General features: G+C 36.7%; 1 long non-coding RNA gene across 1 annotated transcript; it reads left to right on the top strand.

Annotated features, from left to right (window-relative positions):
• The first annotated feature begins 320 nt into the window (after positions 1 to 320).
• LOC309866037 lies at positions 321 to 16,208 on the top strand. Its single transcript, XR_014312384.1, has 3 exons — positions 321 to 380; positions 3,100 to 3,278; positions 16,066 to 16,208. It is a non-coding gene; the product is annotated as an uncharacterized lncRNA (long non-coding RNA).
• Positions 16,209 to 22,675: the final 6,467 nt, after the last annotated feature.

Raw genomic sequence — 22,675 nt, 5'->3', positions numbered from 1 at the left:
TACAGAACAAAACAAAACAAACAAAAACAGAAACAAAAACCCAAAAAACGACATATTAAAAAATCAAGATTTTTTAATTTTGCTCTTAAAAAAAGAGCAGCTTTTACAGATTTGGAAATAGGCTGACCCAATCTCATCTGCTGCCTAGCCACTACCTGAAGCAGTAACAGGACTAGACTAGAAAATTGAACTCAATATTTATATATATGGCAACCATAAAACCAGTGAATGTTACCTGTCTCCCAGGGTAACATTTGTCGAGTCATAAAACTGACTCACGGACTGCATTGAACTTACACTGTTGAATAACATGCATGGAGGGAAACCAGAATTACAACCACACGTAAAAATGGATACATTAGAGGTGGATTTTGGAAGAGGTAAGAAAGAAATAGAAGACAGCTGTAAGGAGATCACTTAAAATTAAGTATGAATGGTTTATACTATTGATTAAAGTATTTTTGAAATCCATAAAGGAACACTCTGTACCAAGTAGCTTTCATAAACCTTAAGAAAGACTATTTGATTCGGTTCAAAGGTCAGAAGCCTCTGTCCCAACAGGTAAAGAAAGTGGTTCCATTTCCATTTTAAAAGATCAAAGTACCTCTAAGTTCAGAGTCTAAAATTGTATTAATGATCTACTCTTGTCATTTTTTTTTTTTGAAGAAGCAAGCTATGTTTGGAAAAATGCATTATCTAAATTAATATTAAATTTAGAGTATCTTTATATGTTGTTATATATCTCATCTCTTCTATCAAATTATAAACTCCTTAAGGGATCTTTGTATCACATAAATCCATAGTTTAATCCTATATCCCTGGTACAAAGTAGGCTAACAATGCATATTTTGAGTTGGACTGTATCATTCAAGAAGTCTTTTAGATCTTCTCAGACTTTTTGATTCTCTGATGTTTTGCATTTCCCCCTTTCAACTAAAGAATATGTTTAAAAGGTGAGCTACCAATTGTTGCATGGATGTCTCTCAATCATGCTACTGGGAACCTATTTTTGATAGCTCTACCACAACCATTTGACAACAAACAAATCAAGGACAAGAACTCTACTTTCTTTTTAATTTCCCATGTTTAACACACACTCTTCTGAGTCATAGATTTAACTCACACAAATCACTACCTTGAGATAAGCAGAGTTGCTGGGTTAATAAAAAGAAGAATCAGGGGGAACAGCGGCAAAAGCTTCCTGCTCCAAATCTATTTTAAAGATTAGCTACATGGTTGTAAAGAGTGTTAAAATGAGAGCTTGCCTGTTACCTATCTGGGCTGACACCCTAGAGTTAGGAAATCTAAGTACTCTTACATTTAAAAGAGCATGCTGAGCCCTCACGGGCATTCACAGATGGAGAAATCTGGCTGGGTGACTCCTAGGTACTACCCACCCTAGGAAAAAGCCCATACCTCCAGAGTTTGAAGAAGCAAGGCAATGCAGGAGTGCTGCAGTAAGATGTGACCTCAGGGAAGGCTTGAGTTATCCTGGATGCTGCCTGAGAGGAACATCAGCAGAACAAAGTGACCTCAACAAATAAATTTGTGCGAGTGAACTTCCATGATTCAGGTACCAAGTCCTAAGCAGCCAGCAGCAGATTCAGAACCTATGCTGGAAAAACTCAGCAAGAAGGCGAGAAATGCGCAAGTGTGTGCACATGGTTATGTGTGTGCATGAATCTCCAAAAAGATCCACAAAAGACTCATGAAAGAAGGAAAGAGTTGTTTTAAACTTTTCATTTAAGTTCAATTGAGTTAACATAAGTGTTTAGTCAGGGGTTTAGTGATACATCTGTAGCATATCACACCCAGTACTCATTACATCATGTGCCCTCCTTAATGCCCATCCCCCCATTACCTCACCCCCTGACCCATCTCCCCTCCAGCAGCCCTCAGTTTGTTCCTTAGAGTTAAGTGTCTCTTGTGGTTTGCCTCCCTCTCTGTTTTTATCTTATTTTATTTGAATGAAATTCAATAAAACTCGAAGGATACCAATACTAGTTTACCAAATGTGCCAGTCAAGCAAGACACTTTCTGTCTCTGGCCTTTCTCCTCATTTTCAAATCCTGGAGGAGCCAAAAGCACCCCAGGGTGTTGGGAACAAAGTGTGGAAAGGTGAACTGAAACGCAATTCAAAATTGAACTGTGTTTAGCCTGCACTGAGGAAGCAGGGAGTTAAAAAAAAAAAAAAAAACTTAATTTGCATGAGAGTTTGAGTAATATTAGAATTTTTAATGCATTTATTGTACAGAGAAAAACAGTTATTTCCAATCAGAGGGGTTCCTGACCACATGGGAATTATGTGCTCCTCCAGGCACGTTTTAAGGGTTAACAGTGCAAAAAGAGTTTGGGCAACACAGGGTTCTACATGTAGTCTTATTTTTTTTTTTAAGCTGTACAGTTCTTATTAAGTTTTCCACTTGGTTAAACCTGTAGGAAGATATTTTGGTGCATGTGTACAGAACCCACATTTTACCTTTAGCTTCAGGAATCAATGTGGCTCAGCAAGGCACTGTAGATCTGTAACTTCGACAGTCAAGGGCTATCATGTGATGTAGGAATTATGTATTCTGTAGGAGTTGGACTTTCTAGTCTTCTTCCTATGTTAGTGTTACACAAGGACATTTACTTCCGGGGTCTCCTACGCAGGACCCATGACATCATCCAGAGGCCCTGAGAGAATGGCATCAAGGACATCGAGTTCTGATGAAAGGAAAGTATCCAGTCACTAGAGACCAAGCCTAATCAGCAAGACTGTAGACACCCTTGACCACCCTGAGCAGCACAGTGTATCAAATTCCAAGAAAGGGAAAGGCAGAGGTAACTCCGAAAATGGAGAGGGGAAGAGGAAGCGTGGAGAATAATTTTGCCAAGGTCACAGTTCAGCTTATGGTCTTCCATGCTAATTCTTTTCATGGCAAAGGTAGATTTTCATGTGTCTATTTGTTTGTTAATAAATGGACAATTCCTACACAGACATTTTTAACATCATTTCAAATTTTGATTTTTTTTTTTTTTGGCATTTCCTTTGTGGAGGCTGGGATGCATTTCATAGAAAGAAATTAAGAATATGTTGGTTTCTTATTTGTTTTCCAGATTGGAAAAAGCCCAGACTCTTATAATATAAAAGGATCTTTTTAAAAACCACCACTCAGATATAAATTACATCTGCTGGATCAGCATCCTGTTGCTATGTTGCTGATAAACAGAAGCTGACTTCATCACACATGGTGGCGTCTCTTCAGACGCTAGCTCTGTACCTCCAAAGCAGTGCAGTATGTATGAATGTTAATATGACTTTTCTTGGATCTGTTGAGTCGGCTCTTACAAATCTCTCTGGTAAACACCCCACGGTGAGGCATTGGATTATCTGGTCCACCTTCTTTCCAAATCGAAGGGGGCCTGAGCATGGGGACGAAAAGAACATTGTTCTTGCCATAAATGACAATATATACGTTACTTCAAGACAGCCAGGCTCCTCGGCAACAACTCAGCACTGACGTGGAAGTTTTCAGCTTTACCATATGGAACAGATCTCTTCTTAAGCAAATGTCAAATCCATAATAATTAGGTCAGTGCTGTTTGTTTCTTCTCCCAACTCATACTGACCTCTTGCTGGGTAGATGGAGAACTAGCTTTAATTTTAGGCATCCATGAAACCTTCTCTCACCTTCTTTTATGCTCCTCTGACCTCTTTATTATTCCAAAATTTCTGTAGTAGAAATGCTCTTGCAACTTCAGGGGTCAATAAATTTTTTCTTAAAAGGGACAGATAATAAATATTTTAGGCTTTGTGGGTAATTTAGCCTCTGTAGCAACTACTCAACTTGGCCACTGTAGTGCAAAAGCAGCCATAAACAATATAAAATGAACGAGTATAGCTGTGTTTCAGAAAAACTTTATTTGTGAAAATCGGCAGACAAGGTGGATTTGGTCCCTGGCTGAAGTGTGCTGTTCGCAGCTTTAGTCTATAGCTTTAAACTTGGTTAAAACAAAGAGGCTTGTGGGAAAGTGCTCTTTAACTACCAACCAATTTTATTTTCTTCATCAAGAACTGATTTTCACAAGAGATGGCCATTCAGAAGGTACTAGACACTAAGGAAAGAATTTTTTTAGCTTTTCTTTTTAAAAAAGCTCTATACTTCGCTTGCTATAAACTGTCCACAAGTGAATTTTTAGCTGTCATTTCATAGTATGATACTGTCTAGTTTTCCAGATGAAAACAATAAGCCAGAGGCAGAAAAAAAATCATAAGGACTCATTTAACTGAAAATTTTGAGATGAGTTGCAGTGGACAAAATGGCTAATAAAGTAGTAAATGGCACTAAAACATAGTGTCTAGAGTTGGGGAAGTGATAGTCCCTACATATTTATATTTATTGGATCTTTAATTAAGTTCTGGATATCAAGAATTTGAGTATCACTGATCAACTAAAACAGGTTTGGAAGAGAGAAAGAGTTGAGTGACTTGCAACATTATTGTGTGACGAACAAAGAAAATGAGGTTATTCAGTCAAAAAAAGAGAAGACTCAGGGAAAATAATACTTTTCTTCATATATTTAAAGTGCTGTATTTAGAATATGAAGTATGTTTCTTTCGTATGATCTCAGAAGTAAACACCAAGAAGATAAATTTCTAAGAAAACCTCAGCTAAATTTTTTTAAAGGATTTTCTAAGAAAATTGAGGAAAGATTATGTTAAAAGTGGTAACCAATCGATCTTTCTTTATTTGGGATGTTTAACCTTACTATGGTGGGCATATAGTTCAGGGAATTCAAGAATTAGATGGGTCGTTCGATTAGGTCAATGATCCTTGAATAGAAATTTCATGGACCTAGAATATATATATATTCTATAGAAATTGAAAAAAAAATGCTAATTTTTTATAATGCCAAGTAAGAACCTTCAAACCAAAACCAATGACCAATCTCATTTCATAAAATAAATTATATTTTAGATGAAAACATGAGAAAACATAATATTAAAATTAAAGGCAGTCTGTAAAAATAAACAAAAGTTGTAAAAGGCATAGATCCTAATTTAATTGAACAAAATTTAGCTAGCTAAATCAAGAATTGACATGAATTTATTTTTCTCATTTTATACAAAATGGCAAAAACCCTGTTATGGATTAGCATGAGTCCCTCAATCATTTGGGAAGTTCTGAACCTTTAAAATCCCTCCCAATTTTAAGACTCTGAGTCTTTGAGCGAACACAACAGTGCCGAAGTATGGATTTTGTTCTGCTTCCAGGCATGTAACAGAGGTAAAAGCTATCTTCAAAGTGTTCTGCCATGTGAATTTATTATTCTAAATGATTTCATTTACCTACAAGTGGCAAAATCCTACACCATGAGCAAAGCATAGCATTTACAGTGTGTTTGGCCATCCTGTGGTAATAAAACTAAAATACAAAATGCCATAATTTGATAAATGATAGTCGCATACTAGTTATTACAGTTTATATTATGCCCCTGGCACCCCTCACCCCACCAAAAAAAAAAAAAAAGGCTTAGCAAATAATACATTAACTTTGATAATTTTAGAAGCAAAAAGAGAAATCCAATGACAATATGAAATGAACAGTGGGCTTCTTCGGGAAATTTTCTAATAAAACTTAGTCTTTCAAGATAACTTAACTGGGGGGTGCCTGAATGGCTCAGTCAGTTAAGTGAACGACTCTTGATTTCGGCTCAGGTCATGATCTCAGGGTTGTGAGATCGAGTCCCCTCATCAAACTCTACACTGGGCGTGGAACCTGCTTAAGATTCTTCCTATCCATATGCTGAGTGAAATCAGTCAAGCAGAGAGAGTCAATTATCCTATGGTTTCACTTATTTGTGGAGCATAACAAATAGCATGGAGGACATGGGGAGTTAGAGAGGAGAAGGGAGTTAGGGGAAATTGGAAGGGGAGGTGAATCATGAGAGACTATGGACTCTGAAAAACAATCTGAGGGGTTTGAATTGGCGGGTGGGTGGGAGGTCGGGGTACCAGGTGGTGGGTATTATAGAGGGCACGGATTGCATGGAGCACTGGGTGTGGTGAAAAAATAATGAATACTGTTATGCCGAAAATAAATAAAAAATAAATTAAAAAAAAAATGATTCTTCCTATCCAGCTGCCCCTCCCCACTTCTCTCTCTCCCTCTCAAAATAATAATAATAATAATAATAATAATAATAATAACCAATTTCTATTCTCAACTAAAATTCTAAGAGAAGTTAAAAATAATGTTCAAAAGACCCAGCCTCTCATAAAACTCTGCCTCAACTGATTCTGCCTCTTTCCTTCCATTTTCCTTCGATGGGCATACATTGTATGACTCTGTACAAATTATTTTGAGAACTATTTTTGTGAATTCGATGCATAGCTGGATTTTGTTTTCCTAATGATCACACATGTGTGCATGCACACACACATACACGCAAACACACGCAGTCACACTAGCCCTGGTGAGAGTGAGGTATAATCACTAGTGAGGGGACAAACATTATACCAGCTTCTACTCACAGCTATGTCAATGCCCATAAATTCTAATTTGTAACACCCCTGCAGTTCCATTGTATGGTTCCATTAGTCTGTGCATGAATTATTCACATGAGATACATCATAATGACATCAGAACCATCTATGATATCAATTCATACTATTATAAAAAGGTAATCTTCAACTGTGCAACACAACATGTGTTAATTAGATCTCCAAGAAACTTTGCTAGTCTATCACCTTCTTACAGCCCAGCTCTGGCCTCACCTCCTCCAATAAGCCTTTCTGTCACTCTATCCTACTTCTATACCTTTCATTTTTGTTCTATGTGGAATACCTGACACAATGTAGAAGTTTAAACGACATTTCTTTATGCTGTTGTTTTCATTGCTTTGCAGATTTAACTCTTGAGTCCCTGAATGGATTATTTGATTCTTGAAGGATGAAACCACAATATATAGTTCTTTTGTAACTACTGCAATACTTAGCAATTAACCTGATTAACTACCATGCAGACACAATTCACAAATTTTTAGATCCTGGGCTACTTAGTTCAGCAGATTTCAACTTTTTGATGATCACCCAAGTTTTGGTGGTATGGTTTATTATTTCGTTATGAAATGTTTTGGTTTTTTTTAATGACCCTTAATTCTTTGAAGAAATAAACAGCATCTTGTATAATATTATTAAAAGCAGGATTGTTGTGAAGTTAGGAGAAGTATATGTAAATTGTCATGGCATGGTAAGTGACACATAAACAATGTATCATCACCATCATTATTTTTCCATTCTCTGAAACTTCAGGGCATATAACAATGGGCAATTATTAGCAGAGTACTTACAACAGAAAAGCAATTTATAAGAGAGACTCACATAGCTTAGTTCCATGCATTCAATAAGTACTTAATAATTCACCGTTCCACTCTTTATAACATACGTACAGAAACATGCAAGTACTTCCAATGAACAACCCAAAGGAATGTTCACCAAGTGAACACACCCGTGGAACCAGCAACCAGTTTAGGCAACAGGACATTATCAGCATCCCAAAAGCCCCTCTTGTGCATCCTCCCAAGTCCATACCCATCCTTCTTACGAAGTATAACCAACATCCTGCCTTCTTTTAGCATTGATTAATTTTGCTTGTTTTTAAACTTTAAATAAATGGAGTTATATAATAGGTACTCTTTCACAGCTAGCTTTTTTCACTCAGTTTGGTGTTTATGAGACCAGTGCATACTACTGCAAATAGCTGTAGGGTTTTTTTATTTTTCACTTATAATACTATTTATTTTTCTACTCTATAAATATACTACAATCTACTTATTCATTCTATAGTATGTGAGTTGTTATAAATAGTACTGTTTTAAATATTATTATGCCTTTGGATGAACTTGTATATACATTTCTACTGAGTATAAACTTGGGGAAATGAAATTATTATATTCTTATTTACTAGATAATGTAGTTTACTAGGTTTAGTTTTAGAAGAAATTGCCAAAAAGGTTTTCAATTTGCTTTTGTCAATTTACAGTTCTACCAGCTGTGAATAAGAATTGGAATTTGTCCATACTGTCCCCAATTTTAACATGTTCAATTTTAGTCATCCTGGAGTATGTGTAATGATAGCAAAAGGTAAATTTATATTTCCATGGTGACAAATAAAATTGAGAACTTTTCATGTCTATTGGCCTTTCAGTAATCCTTTTCTGTGAGTGGCTAGTCAAACGTTTTGCTTACTTTTCTATGGAGCTGCATCCCTTTCTTAAAGATTTAGAGATATTCTTTGTATGTAATGTAATCACTGATCTACTTAAATTTACATCTACTATCCTGTTATTTGTTTTTTATTTGACCTACCTGTTTCATATTTATTTTTTTCTTCTTTCCTGTCTTCCTTTGGGTTAATAAAAGATTATTATTTATCTGACACCATTAATTTCTTAGCTATTCGTTCTTTTATTATCTTTTGTGATGTTAAGAGATTACAATATACATCTTTAACCTAGAATGGACTATTATCTTTCCCAATAATGCTAGAACTCTGGAATACTTTAATTTAGTTTATCTCCTTCATTTGCATTTTGACATTTACCTGTGGGACATTTTGCTTAAGAACTTCCTTTAGTATTTGTTCTCGTAAGGATCTGCTGGTGACAAAATCTCTCAGCTTCCATTTTCCTGAGAAAACATTTCACTAATGAGCAGACTGCCTCTTTAACTCAATTTTCACTATTTTATTTCACTCATTGATGGTTAGTGTATTCTATTTTATCTTTTTTGCACTATTGCTAGATAATTTTACCCTTTCCTCTTTTGGCACTTTCGATTTTCTATCAGCTTTCATCATTTATGTTGAGGAGTCAACTGTGACATTATTTAGTGTCATTTTTCTCTGGATACTTTTAAGATTTTTCTCTTTGTTTTTGGTTGTCAACTGTCTAACCATAGTATTCCTAAAAGTATTCCTAAATCTTGTTTTCTTTGTATTACTTTGCCTGGAATTCACTGAGTTTCTTGAATTTGTGAGTCATTATCTCTTATGAGTTTTGGAAAATTCTCCCCCATTAGGTCTTCAAGGGGAACTTCAACCTCATTTTTTCTCCCCTTAAGGAACCTCAGTTACAAAACCCATCTATATGTTGCCTCCAAGAAACTCATTTTAAGCCCGAAGACACCTCCAGATTTAAAGTGAGGGGGTGGAAAAGAATTTACCATGCTAATGGACATCAGAAGAAAGCAGGAGTGGCAATCCTTATATCAGATCAATTAGATTTTAAGCCAAAGACTATAATAAGAGATGAGGAAGGACACTATATCATACTCAAAGGGTCTGTCCAACAAGAAGATTTAACAATTTTAAATATCTATGCCCCCAACGTGGGAGCAGCCAACTATATAAACCAATTAATAACAAAATCAAAGAAGCACATCAACAACAATACAATAATAGTAGGGGACTTTAACACTCCCCTCACTGAAATGGACAGGTCATCCAAGCAAAAGATCAGCAAGGAAATAAAGGCCTTAAACGACACACTGGACCAGATGGACATCACAGATATATTCAGAACATTTCATCCCAAAGCAACAGAATACACATTCTTCTCTAGTGCACATGGAACATTCTCCAGAATAGATCACATCCTCGGTCCTAAATCAGGACTCAACCGGTATCAAAAGATTGGGATCATTCCCTGCATATTTTCAGACCACAATGCTCTAAAGCTAGAACTCAACCACAAAAGGAAGTTTGGAAAGAACCCAAATACATGGAGACTAAACAGTATCCTTCTAAAGAATGAATGGGTCAACCGGGAAATTAAAGAAGAATTGAAAAAAATCATGGAAACAAATGATAATGAAAATACAACGGTTCAAAATCTGTGGGACACAATAAAGGCAGTCCTGGGAGGAAAATATATAGCGGTACAAGCCTTTCTCAAGAAACAAGAAAGGTCTCAGGTACACAAGGAACCTCAGTTACATGTATGCTAGAGCTTTGGACGTTGTTCTATGTATTTCTTGTACTCTTTTCTGTCTTCTCAATTATTTTTTCTTTCTACGTTTCAGTAGGGGTATTTTCTAATAAGCTGTCTTCTGGGTTTCAAAATGTCTTCTGCTGTTGAATAGTTTGATGAATGTAGTTATTGAGTTGATTTTGGATATTATGATTTTAGATTTAAAATATCCATTTAGTTTATTTTGCAGATTCTAAATTGTCTGGTAAAATTCCTTATCTTTTATCTATATTTTTTCATCTTTGACCTACTTCTCAAAACTATTCATCTTTGCCAACTTTAAAGTTTATGTCTACTGCCTGCAATGTATGGATTACCTTTGGGTTTCTTATATCCTTGTACACTGATTCTCAAGTTTAGGTCTCATGGTGCTATCTTTTGGAAGTCCTAATAACTTTAGGTTTAATGCCATAAATTTGCATCTAGACATGGTAGGGGCTATAGATGAGCTTCTCCTCTAGAGTTAATCTAACCCTTTCCTCAGCTAGACAATGTGGAGACTTATCAACAAAATTCAACTAGGGAGTGAGCTGAATTCAGTCTAATTTTAATTCACACTTCTTCTGCATATAATATAGTTCACCAGGGCCTTCAGTGAGAGCCTAATGTGTTACCAGAGCCCCTTTCCCTTGAGGGACATGAAGTTTTTGTCTCCTTACAAAAAGAATGAAGAAAAACATACTCTGCTTTTTTTATTTTCTACCTAGCTATTTATCTCCCCCACATCCCAAATTTCAGAATTCAGCAAATGTCTTAATGGGGAAACTGACCATGAATCGGAGGTCTTGCAATTTTCCAATTTTGTTAATGCAGTCCTGCAAAACTGCCAAATACCCTGTTGACCTCTAAGTCTGGCAGCAGCTGCTCTCTGCCTGGGCAAAGCCCAGAAACTCAGTTTCTTGCTTATACCCCTAGTTTGCAAATACAACCAAAGTAAAACTACAAAATGTCAGCCCACTACTCCATGGCGCTCCCCTTTCCATATTCTTAATCCCACAGTTCTTCCTTGCTTCAGTAGCTGTCTACTCCTGTTAAACATATGATCCTTTAATTAATCTATTTTTTCTAGCTGTTCTCAATGGGAGCTTTGGTATGGCAAGAACTATTCCATCTTACTCTCATATGAAAGTCCATATAATGATGTTTTGATTGGATTAAGAGAGCTCTTTATTAAAATGTACAATTTTATTTGAAAATTTGACAGATAATGCCAGCCCGCATGAAAACAAAATGTTGATGTAGAACGTACAGTGACAGCAAAGTATTTTCTTTTTTTAACCAAAAATAATTCTTTTCAAAATTGAAGGAACATTAAAAATGAGTATGATGAAGCCAATATCTCAGTTTTAAAATTCTCTCTTTATCACTCACCTATACAATAGTAGCAAAAGCATTGGTAGAGGTAAATGATTATTTGGTGGGAAGACTATCTTCTGAATATATGTCAGCAATTCAGCTTTTCTGGGTAATTATTAGACTGGAGGTTGAGGTGAACTGGGCACTCTTAAGTAATAATTGAATGGGTACAGAAACATTTTTCAGAATGGGGTATATAATCAGAAGTCTTGATGGAAGACTATTAACTAATTATTTTAAAAAAACACACCAGCCATGGCTCAATGTATTTCAAGTACACATGGAGCTTTGCTTCTTACTTTTTTCCAGTATTATTATAAGGTCTTTATTAAATTTTATATTATGATCTTAGTTAAACTTAATTTGAATAGATTACATACAATTTCAATGGCAAAAATTCTAAGATATAAATCATGTGGTAAGAAATCTAGTTAATGACATGATGGTGGTATCTGGCAGTTGATTCAAATTTGTTAGGATACCATGTTAGTCCTGATAAGTAAACAAGCAAAATGTTACATATTTATTTTCCTAAAAATCTTGGGCAGAATATGAAGGGTACAAACTGGACATTGAAGATACAGTGAATAATTCAAATGTAACTGCTGAAGCCAATGGATCCTTAGCTAGATCCAAAGTTTAATGAGTGATCAACTTTTTCTTGGACTCCATGATCTAATAAACTGCTCTCTTTTCACACAATTGAATTTTCTTTGAGTTTCTGTCACATAAGACAAGAAAGCTAAACCAGAGGTGATACAAGAAGAATCAGGATCAAATAACCCAGGAAGAAAAAGAAACTAGAGACCAATTACAAAGAATCAGGCAAAGACCGTGATGACTTCCAGAATCCTAAAGGCCTTGGACCACAGGTAGATTGAATTCATTTTGCCTGTGATTGAAAGGGTGGGACCTGTTGAGGTATGGATTCAGGAACTGCTGACCTCCCGCCTTCATTCAAAGGAACTTTCCCCTTCCAGAATTGAGAATCCCCTCTGACCCTGACAAGAATTTATTCAGAGGGCATTTTATCTAGATATTAATTCAGTTTTGGTTAGCATTTGCTGAATCTGGTGATCTTCCTAAACTCAGCTTGATCACTGGCAGAAAAGAAATGGTGATAGACATGGTGAGAATCAGCATTTTGTTGAAAACATTTTGGTGATCTTAAAGACCACAAAATCTTTTCATTTCCTTTCCCAAACATTATTTTGTGACTGCTACATAGATAGAAGACCCAAAGCAAGACACACAAAGATTTTAAAGAGAGAATCATTTTCACTGATTTATTAAGATTATTCTAATTCAAGCTTAAATTTTTTTTTCTAGAAAGTTAATTGATTTAATGTCCCCAAATTCTAGAATTGGTAATGAAAATGTAGGCTTGGCAGTCCCATATAAAAATGGACCTTTAAAAACTATTTTTGCATGAAATGTTTGCCAAATATTTGACCTTTCTTTGCTGCATTAAGATATCTATATTAAGCCATTATTTCTTTGTATTGCAGCTTCTCCAAAAATGCACAGAATAAACAAAGGAGGAGATATATTATAGTGTAAAGATTACTTTGATCTGCCAGGGATTAGATCTCTCGCCTCCAATAAGTTATGTAATCTCTCCAAGTCTCAGTATCCTCTTCTAAATAATGCAAAATTTGATACCTGCTCCAAAGAGTTATTTTAAACATTATTTGAGTTAAAAAGTCTAATGTGTTAACACAAGACTACAGGTAACATGTGTGCAATTACACTGTCCCCTTCCCTTTTTTCCAAAAACACACTGAGATAACTTTGTGGCATGACATAGATGCAAGAAAGCTCCCACTAAAAATGTGTTTTATTGCTCTTTAGGTATAAAAATTCATATATTTGTCAAATTTTGAAATATCATCTAGCAACACAACAACTATGAGGAAGAGAAGAGAAGATTTGGGAAATATGACAATTTTCAAAAATAATCTACCCATCAGGAGGTCTACAGGTCCTACATAAATGCCATCTGCCATTCATATCTATGACTTCCTAAGTTATAACACTAATAGTGTATTATGTGTCAAGCACTATGCTACAGCCTTTTGTTAAATTAGTTCATTTAATACTTAATGCTATGAAGAAGGTATTATTAACTAGTCACATATTATAAATGAAGGAACTGAGCTTCAGAAATGGTAAATAATTTCCCAACATCACATAACCACTAAGTAGCACAGCCTGGGTTCAAATCCAGGCAGTCTGTCTTCATGGTCTAGTGTTCTTCCCATAGACAGGAAATCCTGGATCTTCCCAAATGTCATCCCCAAAGCACTGGTGGACAACCATACCTTTATTCCTATTTGTTAGCTGCATGAACCATGTATGTGGTGGCATTAAGTCCTCAAATCCTCTCCTAAGAGAAGATTTCAGGGGATATCAGCAAGGAAAATGAAAGCCTGAAAGGAGAAAAAGCAGGTACAAAACAAAGGTGAAAGGGACAGAAAATGCAGGGTCTGCTTCCTCTGGCATCATGACTCTTTTAAGTGGAAGGGACAATCCTGAGGCCCAGAGAGGTTAAGAATATCACCCAAAGTCATGCCTTGTCAGAAATAACATCTGTGAGTCTGGTATTTTCCATTTGGAAGTCATCAAGAAGACATATCCATACAGTTTAGAGGAGAAGATGAATCCTGAGCATAGCAGAATGCCTACTTTTCTAAGAATGAAGACCATCTCAGTATATTAATGGACTGTGTTTGCTTCAGTGATAGAAGAAAAATGTCTAACAAGTCCCCAGTAACTTTCATGTTGGATAAAAGCCAGCTGAAGGAAATCATAGGTTTTAACCACAAGAAGTAAGAACCCAAATACATGGAGACTAAACAGCATCCTTCTAAAGAATGAATGGGTCAACCGGGAAATTAAAGAAGAATTGAAAAAAATCATGGAAACAAATGATAATGAAAACACAACGGTTCAAAATCTGTGGGACACAACAAAGGCAGTCCTGAGAGGAAAATATATAGCTGTACAAGCCTTTCTCAAGAAACAAGAAAGGTCTCAGGTTAAACACAATTTCAGAACTGTTAGTTTCAGACCTGAGTAAAGGAAGGACTGGTGTAGGGCACCTTTAACGATGTTCTTAGACTCTCCTTGCTGAGAGCTATGAAGTAGGGAGGGTTTATGATAGAAACTGATTAACTGAGCATAGCAATAGCCTACTAGGCCTATAGAACAAATAATGCTTTTTAAACCTGTGGAGTATAAGTAAACCTGGGAAAATCTGAATAAGATCAGGGGATCAATGTCAATATCCTGGGGTGATACTATACTAGAAATTTAGAAGATGTTTACCAATAGAGGAAACAGGGTAAAGAGTTCACAGGATATCTCTGCATTATTTCTTCTAATTGTATGTTAACCTACAAATATTTCCAAGTACAATGTTCATAAGAAAAGTACATGTTCCTGAATTGAAATGTAAGATGCAAATACTCAGCACAGTAATAAATAGTAGTGGAATGAATGCGTGAATAAACAATTGTCAGGCTATTCTGTGTTAAACTTTAAGGCCACCCTGTAAAAACTTGTTTCTCCTCATCTTCCCTTTAGCATCGTTCCTGGGCTACAGGAATAGCTCTCAAATTGTTCACATTATTTGCAAGTTTTGCTTTTTACACGGCTACCAGATTTCTCACTGTAAAACACAATTTTGATGACTCTTCCTATCTCTAAAAGCACTGATAATTCTTCATTGTCTACAGAACAAAATTAACTTAGCATTCAGACTTTCTATCTTTCTAGGCCCCTATCCAAATACTTTTTTTATGATTATCTACTCCAGACAAGTAGATCAAATTCCTGTTGCTAGTGTATGCCCTAAGCTCCCTTGCTTCTGTAAGCTTTCCATTCTAACACACCCCCAATTCTTTACCGACTCTTCTAAGTGATCTTAGGGAAGCCCCTTGTGATCCCAGTCTTTGTTTATATACCAGAAAAATGGGTATAATTACAATTACTTCTAGAGCTTCACGAGAATGAGATAATACATTCAAATTTTCTAACACAATGCCTGGTACCTAATATGATTTTGGGAAATAGTTATTTTCTTACTAATCTTTGTTTTGTAATGAAATGGATCAGTACCCTTTTCTGCCCAGTGGGGTCCTTTTCTCAGTGTATTTTATACCTCCCATCTTCCAATAACTTCTCTAAATCTCTTTTATCTTTTTAAATCATTTAGAAAAAAAAATGTTTTTAGAGGAAGAATTTTCTTTGAAGCCTTTTGACATCATCTTCTTCTGTAGTAAAACTTTGTACAGCTCAGCCTCACACCCACACAATGACAATCCATAATGTGGAAAGTGCCACCCCCCCCCCCTTGAATGGGAATCTGATGGGAACAGAAACTGCATATTGGTGTATTTTCTCAAAAGGATTGTGGTTGCTGAATGAATAGCCCTAAACAAACATGGAAAGAGATACTCAGCTTTCTAAAATTATCATGTGGCCTGCTTTGGGGCTCTTTCAAGAGATAATAAAGTGACACGACCTGCATAGACCCAAAGAACAGTTCAAACTTAAATGGTGCCTGAATGAATGAAGGAATTGAGATCTCCTAATGTAAGAGCTATAAATCTAGATAAGTAAAATAACATTTGATTGTCCTCATATGAAAACAGGCCTAAGACAGACTGTCATCCTCTCTGTTTCCCTTTCCAGATCATCATGCTCACGTACTTTCTCCTCTCCTGTGTGAGGCGGAAGAAGGACGTTACTGTTGTGAGCTCCCAACCTAGACATCCCATTGCTTCCGGGAGGCCAGAGTCAAGAGAAGTATAAAAGGAACAGAGAAATAAAAATGACTTCAGAGGTGTTTATGTTATTTTTTAAAGAATTGTTCATGATGTCTTGTAACCCAGGGATAGAGAGATGGACTGTGCTTCTGGGAGGAACACTCTAAAGTAAAAATGTTTTGACCAAGGGTTGAGAGGCCTGGATTCTACCACTGGCTTTGCCATTTCCAGATTCCATAGCTCTAGGCATTTCATATCTCCTCTCCGGGTCTCAGTTCCTTCCCTCACAGAGTCAGGAAATGGGCCCAGCTTACCTCAAGGCTTTCCAACATTAACATGCTCTGCCTCAAAATTTGGGCCCTTGATTTTTTTTGTCTACATTACCTGAAAGGTCGATTCTAGTTCATGTGAGAGAAAAATAAGGAATTCTTCATAATCTTAGTTACAGCTGCATTAGCTGGAAACTGAACCAAAAAGAGGATGAGTAAGGCAAAAAGGAAATATATAATAGTGTGGAGCCAGCATGGAGTGGCACAAAATGGAGTACAATCACTTCTAAGTATTAGACCCTGGGAATATGTGCTTCTCTCTCAAAGAGTAGGAGGGCTTCTCGGACAGCAGGATGAGACAGAGATACCCGGCTTAAGGGGTTAGAAGAGGAGACAGACTCTCCTCCCAAAGCATTAGAATGTGAATACGACGAAAAATGGCCTCGAGCCTAGGGAGCTGAATGAAGCAAAGTGAAACTGTGATCAAAGCGGATCTCTCGGTGATTTTTCCCTCCCTGTGATGTCTAGGAAGAGGTTGACTCCATAGATCGCTCATTTACTTGGTCACACTTTGAGACTGCGTTTTCTCCATCAAGGCGTATGGAAAAAGATAAGTCATGATGTTTGATTCCTTTTTGATCTTCTGTGCAGCACTTGCTCAGAAGTAACAATCCCCATCCTTTCAAAGAACTTAATTTTGTTGTCAGTTTTCCCTTTCTTTCTTTTTCTCTCTTTCTTTCTTTCTTTCTTTCAAAACATCTTGGTGAGAACTGTGGGGAAAAGATTATCCAAAGGAACAGTGGATGGCAGTATTGGTTTGTATCTCTAAAGCAGAAAGCAATGAAAAGTACTATTTTTTTTAAAAGAAGAAAAGGAGCATATACTCAGTCTATTGAACAAGCCTCCCATGGGCGTGGGTCTAAAACCATGAAAAGTTTGTGTTTGCAGTTTCAAAACCTGATTAAGCAACTATATCAGATGATTTGAGAGAACTGCATAGAAGAAACGTGGATGGGAAAAATGATGGCCCAGAAAGAAAAAATGGCCTGTTTTAATTCAAAGTTTTACATGGGCATCCTCAGAGTAATTAAACAGTAGTTAATATCTAGAACCAGTCAATCAATAGCCTATGACCAAGAAACACAAGGGGCATTCTACAGCACAATAGCAGTCATATACTGTATGCAGGTATAGAAGAATTTAGATTACAAGAGTGAGAGGTCAGGATGAGAAGGAGAGTAGGATGGAGTACAGACAGGCAGCTTATTGAGCTTATTTCATTTTTAGTGAGGTATACACATGTTTCAGTATTTATATAGCACCCGTTACCATAGGAATGCAGATTATTCTTTTTTGCCTAACTCTTCTCCTTTTTGAGTGCCTCACATATACCTTTGTGCACTGCTTTGAACACTGATTTGCTCATGCATATATTCCATCATTCATTAACAAATATCTTTTTTTAAATTTTTTTATTTTTTATTAACATATAATATATTATTTGCCCCAGGGGTACAGGTCTGTGAATTTCCAGGTTTACACACTTCACAGCACTCACCGTAGCACAAAACCTCCCCAATGTCCATTAACCCAACCATCCTCTCCCTATCCACCCCCCCCCCCGCAACCCTCCGTTTGTTTTGTGAGATTAAAAAGTCTCTTATGGTTTGTCTCCTTCCCAATCCCATCTTGTTTCATTTTTTCCTTCCCTACCCCGCAAAACCCCACTTTGCCTCTCAACTTCCTCATATCAGGGAGATCATATGATAATTGTCTTTCTCTGATATTAACAAATATCTTTGAGCATATATGAAATACAGGTACAGATACCCTAGGAAGGGAAATAAACATGTAAACAGAAAAATGCCAACAATTTGGTAATAGCTAACTGATTTACTGAATTATTGTCTCAGATGGGTAGATGGTGACATGATACACTTTTCTTCTGTAAGCCCATTGCCCCTTGCTCTGTGTCAAATCTCCCTATCTTGTGGATATGTACTAAATCATGTCTTGGGAAGATCTCAAAATCTCTCAAGTGCTTCTAGTTATTAAAGTCACAATTTTTTCATTTTCAATTGTTATCCACTTTAAAACTTATTTTTCTATCACATTTATTTATTTATTAAGATTATTTATTTATTTATTTATTTAGAGAAGGAGAGAGAGTGAGCAGGGTGGGGGTGGGAGAGGGAGAGGGAGAAAGGAAACCTCAGGCAGACTCTGTGCTAAGAGTGGAGCCTGACCCAGGGCTCCATCAAATGACCCTGAGATCATAACCAGAACTGAAATCAAGAGTCTGACACTCAGCCAACTGAGCCTTCCATCACATTTAAGCACAGTCATTTACCCAGTTTAGGCCAGCTTTGTGGCTGCAGGGACCTAAAGAAGGAAAAAGAAAGTCCTTCACTTTCTTCCCCTTCCCTGATCTTATTGTAGGGGCTGTAGGATGTCTGTCATCTGCTCTGGGACATATCCTGCACCCTCCATTTTCCAGGCCTGTTCTACAGCCATCTGTCTGGGCTACCTATCTCTGTTCTTCTAGCTGTTGTGAATCTTTATGGGCAGGCATCATCCTCTTCCAAATCCTCCAGCTCCTGCTCCCATCAAAATACCACACAACCTCTTTTTGAGTCCTTTGTCCAGCCTCCAGTCCTTTGCAATGCCCCGTGACCCATAAGGAACGCATATACTGTTGTGTCTGATAGAGGCTGCCTTGCCTCTGTGCCCCTGCTCTGTCATCTCTTCCTATTTACTTTTGTCCTGCCCATGTAGATGCAGGGCAAATGACCAAGTCTGCTGTCAGCCAAATGACTAACTGAGAAACAAGATTCCAATCTCCCTTTTTGCAAGCATCCTCCATCTTTGGGAACACCCTTCACATAGTTTTGCTTTATAAAGACTGTTTCTCTGAAAGTGATGGTAGAATCTAAAATGGAATGAGATGCATAAAGTGAGGCTATGACAATGAGAATGGTGACCTACTGGATGAGGAACAAGAAAGATGCCTCCGATGTTTCTAGCAGTGAAGATGTAGTGAAGAAGTCCAGTGAGTCCTCCATTAGCCATCATAATTCTTGATGAGATTATGCCAAGTGAGTTTTCCCAACCATGATCCTGGATTCTCCAATGTTTCTAGCAGTGAATGATGTAATGACATCATTCTCAAGAGAGGGAAGAGGGCACAGAAACATGTTAGGATGGAAAAGACATTTAGCTTTCAGCGTAAGATGATGGATATCCAGACAGAAGTGAACTAAGTCAAATGTTAATTAGAACTAAAAAAATAAATATAAATTCCAACATAACTTAGAAGAGATTCCAGACCTGAATGGAGAACCTAAGCTTTGATGAGTATGCAATGAGGAAAATGAAAAAAGAATAAAGTGGGTAGTATATTGGTTTCTGAAAGATACTCTAGGGATATCCATGGACTAAATGAAGCATGAAAACTGGCAAACAAGATCAGACTCAAAAGGAAGGTATTCCAAATGGGGAGAGATCAGGAAACAAGTTTTTTTTTAAAGTGTTTTCATTTCAGCAGTCCAAAAACAATAGGAGAAAAGGGTGGTTCAAATAATAAAAGAAATAAGAGAAGAAGCTACTCATTCCAAAATGGCTCATATTTGGACTTTTTAAAAAGATTTTTATTTTTTTAAGTAATCTTGACACCCAACGTGGGGGTCAAATTCACAACCCCCAGATCAAGAGTCATATGATTCACTGACTGAGCCAGCCAGATGTCCCAAGACTTTTTTTTAAAAAAACATCAACAAACCCAAGATTGGGCAATCAAAACAAAAACAAACAGTAAAAATACTCTTAAAAAATAGCTTCAAATAACAATGAGCAAAGAAATGCTTGGGAGAATATACAACTTACAGATCACTGGCAGTCAAAACAAAGCAAAACAAAACAAACAAACAAACAAACAAAAACTTGGGATTTGAAGATATTTTACAAATCTAATTGGACAGATGCAAAGCTACAACCACAGGCAGGGTACACAAGTTACATAACCAGTGAGTCCAGTGAGTCCAGGGGTAGCTCTCCTCCATTAGCCATCAGCATTATCTTTACTAACCAATTAAAGTATCATTAAAGGTCCCTCTTGAGGCATCTTTGAGAAGAAGCAGTGCAATAGCTTCCTTTTTTTAAAGACTTTTTTTTAAGAGTAGTGTAAGTTTACAACAAAATTAAGAGGGAGGTACAGAACCTTCTGCCCTCACACATGCATAACCTCCCCCTTAGCATCATCCATTTACCAGAATGGTACAGTTTTTTTGTTTGTTTTATCAAAGATGAGCCTACACAGACATATCACAATCACCCAAAATCCATAATTTAACCTAGAGTTGACTCTTGGTATTGTACATTCCATGGCTTTGAACAAAGGTATAATGATACATATCCATCATTATGAAGTCATAATGAATGCATTTCACTCCCACAAAAATCTACTGTGCTCTACCTGTTCATTTCTCCCCTAACAGCCCTACCTCTAGCAACCATCGATCTTTTTTTATGATTTATTTGTTTATTTAAGAGAGAGAAGGGAGAGGAGCAATTGGAGAAACAGAATTTCCAGCAGACTCCTCGCTAAGCTTGGAACCCACGTGGGATTTCACTGATTGGCTGGAAGAAGAAATATCTGAACTCACAATCCTGAAATCATGACCTAAGCTGGAAACTAGTCAATGGATTAATTGACTGAGTCACTCAGACAACCCACTGCTGATTTTATTGTCTCCATAGTTTTGTCTTTTCCAGAATGTCATATGAATGGAGTCATATAGTATATAGCATGTATAGTATATAGCATTTTCAGATTGGCTTCTTTCACTTAGTAACATGCACTTAAGGTTTCCAGTGGCTTCCTTTTTAAAGAAGGAGTGAGGCAGTCCAGTGAGTTTTCCCAACCATGATCCTGGATTCTCCATGACATTAGTTAAAAATTCCTGAAAAATGTCACCAATCTACTGACTTGACTGAATGGAAAACTTTGTCCAAGACCACAGTCTTCAGGAAGTCCACACAGTCATTTTTTTAAAAACTACTTGTACATTTTGACTAAATTCTATTCCTGTTATTTAGTTAAAATTATCTTTCTGAGAAAAATGGAGAGTATAACCACCACAGAAGTGGTCATGATTTTCCTTGTCTATACTGGTATCATTTAATACAGGAAAGAGCTCTCCATAATTCTTGATGAGATTATGCCATGGAAAGGAAACAGTAGCCATGACCCAGACCCTTAAGATTTCCATTGATTCTTTCAACAATTTTCTGTAGTTAAATATCAACTAAAAGACCAAAATACTTAAGAATGCTTCAAGTGGCTGCTTCCCATGATTTTTGTATGTCTAGCAATTCAATTCTACAATGTAAATAGCTGGCAGCAGCCGTGTTGTATACTAAATGTCTCATTACAAAATGCTAGAAAACTAGAGAATTACTGACAATTAAGTGTTGGTACACACAAGTGGCCAAAATTGCAGTTTACGAAAGAATGATAATTGCTCAAGAAGATAGAATTGATGCATATAATTGGATTTGGTCATTTTACTTTTATCATGCATTTGCATTACCTCGAATGGATGAAGGCAGTTGCTATGTGAATTAACAGGCATCATTTTGTACACAGCTTTCCTTTCCACACCACTGCCCCACAACCTTCAACCTCAACGTTGCAGTTTTACTTTCTATTTTGACTCTTCTGTCAGTGTTTTTTTCCTTTGTGCATCCTGGAACAGCACTGACAAAAGAGTAAATTTCCCAGTGCAATAGAGTTTATCAATACTTGAATTAATATCCACAGAATGGAACAATGGTGATTTGCATCTAATTGCTGACCAATGGCAAAAACAAATTTCAGAGTATGGTGTGAGGACCACAAGTTGGATTAACATGTGTATGTTTATTCTTTTATGAGTGTCCTCCATTAACTGTTGCTTCATTTGTTTCTACAGAAAGCATCATTGTTCCTAGCATTCACGTCCATGAGCAGACCTATGGTTTTCAAGAAGAAACAATGACTACTCATGTGGCAAATCTAAGGGGTGCCCCAGACAGCATAGTATGGACATACAACAAAACAAAAATTGGAGAAAGCCCAAGCTATCAGGACAAGATAATGATCGGTCTTTCAAAAATGCTGAACCTCATAGGTTTTTCCCTGCTGCTATTTTCTACCAAGACAAAAATATTTCTGTGTTAACACCATTGGGGAACTGGAGAATCTTTAGTCAATTTGCATACCTGGTTTCA

This window comes from Mustela nivalis (genome assembly GCF_964662115.1).
Source record: "Mustela nivalis genome assembly, chromosome: 6".
Taxonomy (NCBI): Eukaryota; Metazoa; Chordata; class Mammalia; order Carnivora; family Mustelidae; genus Mustela; species Mustela nivalis.
The sequence above is the reverse complement of the archived record's forward strand: the minus strand, read 5'-3'. Positions and strand labels throughout refer to the sequence as shown.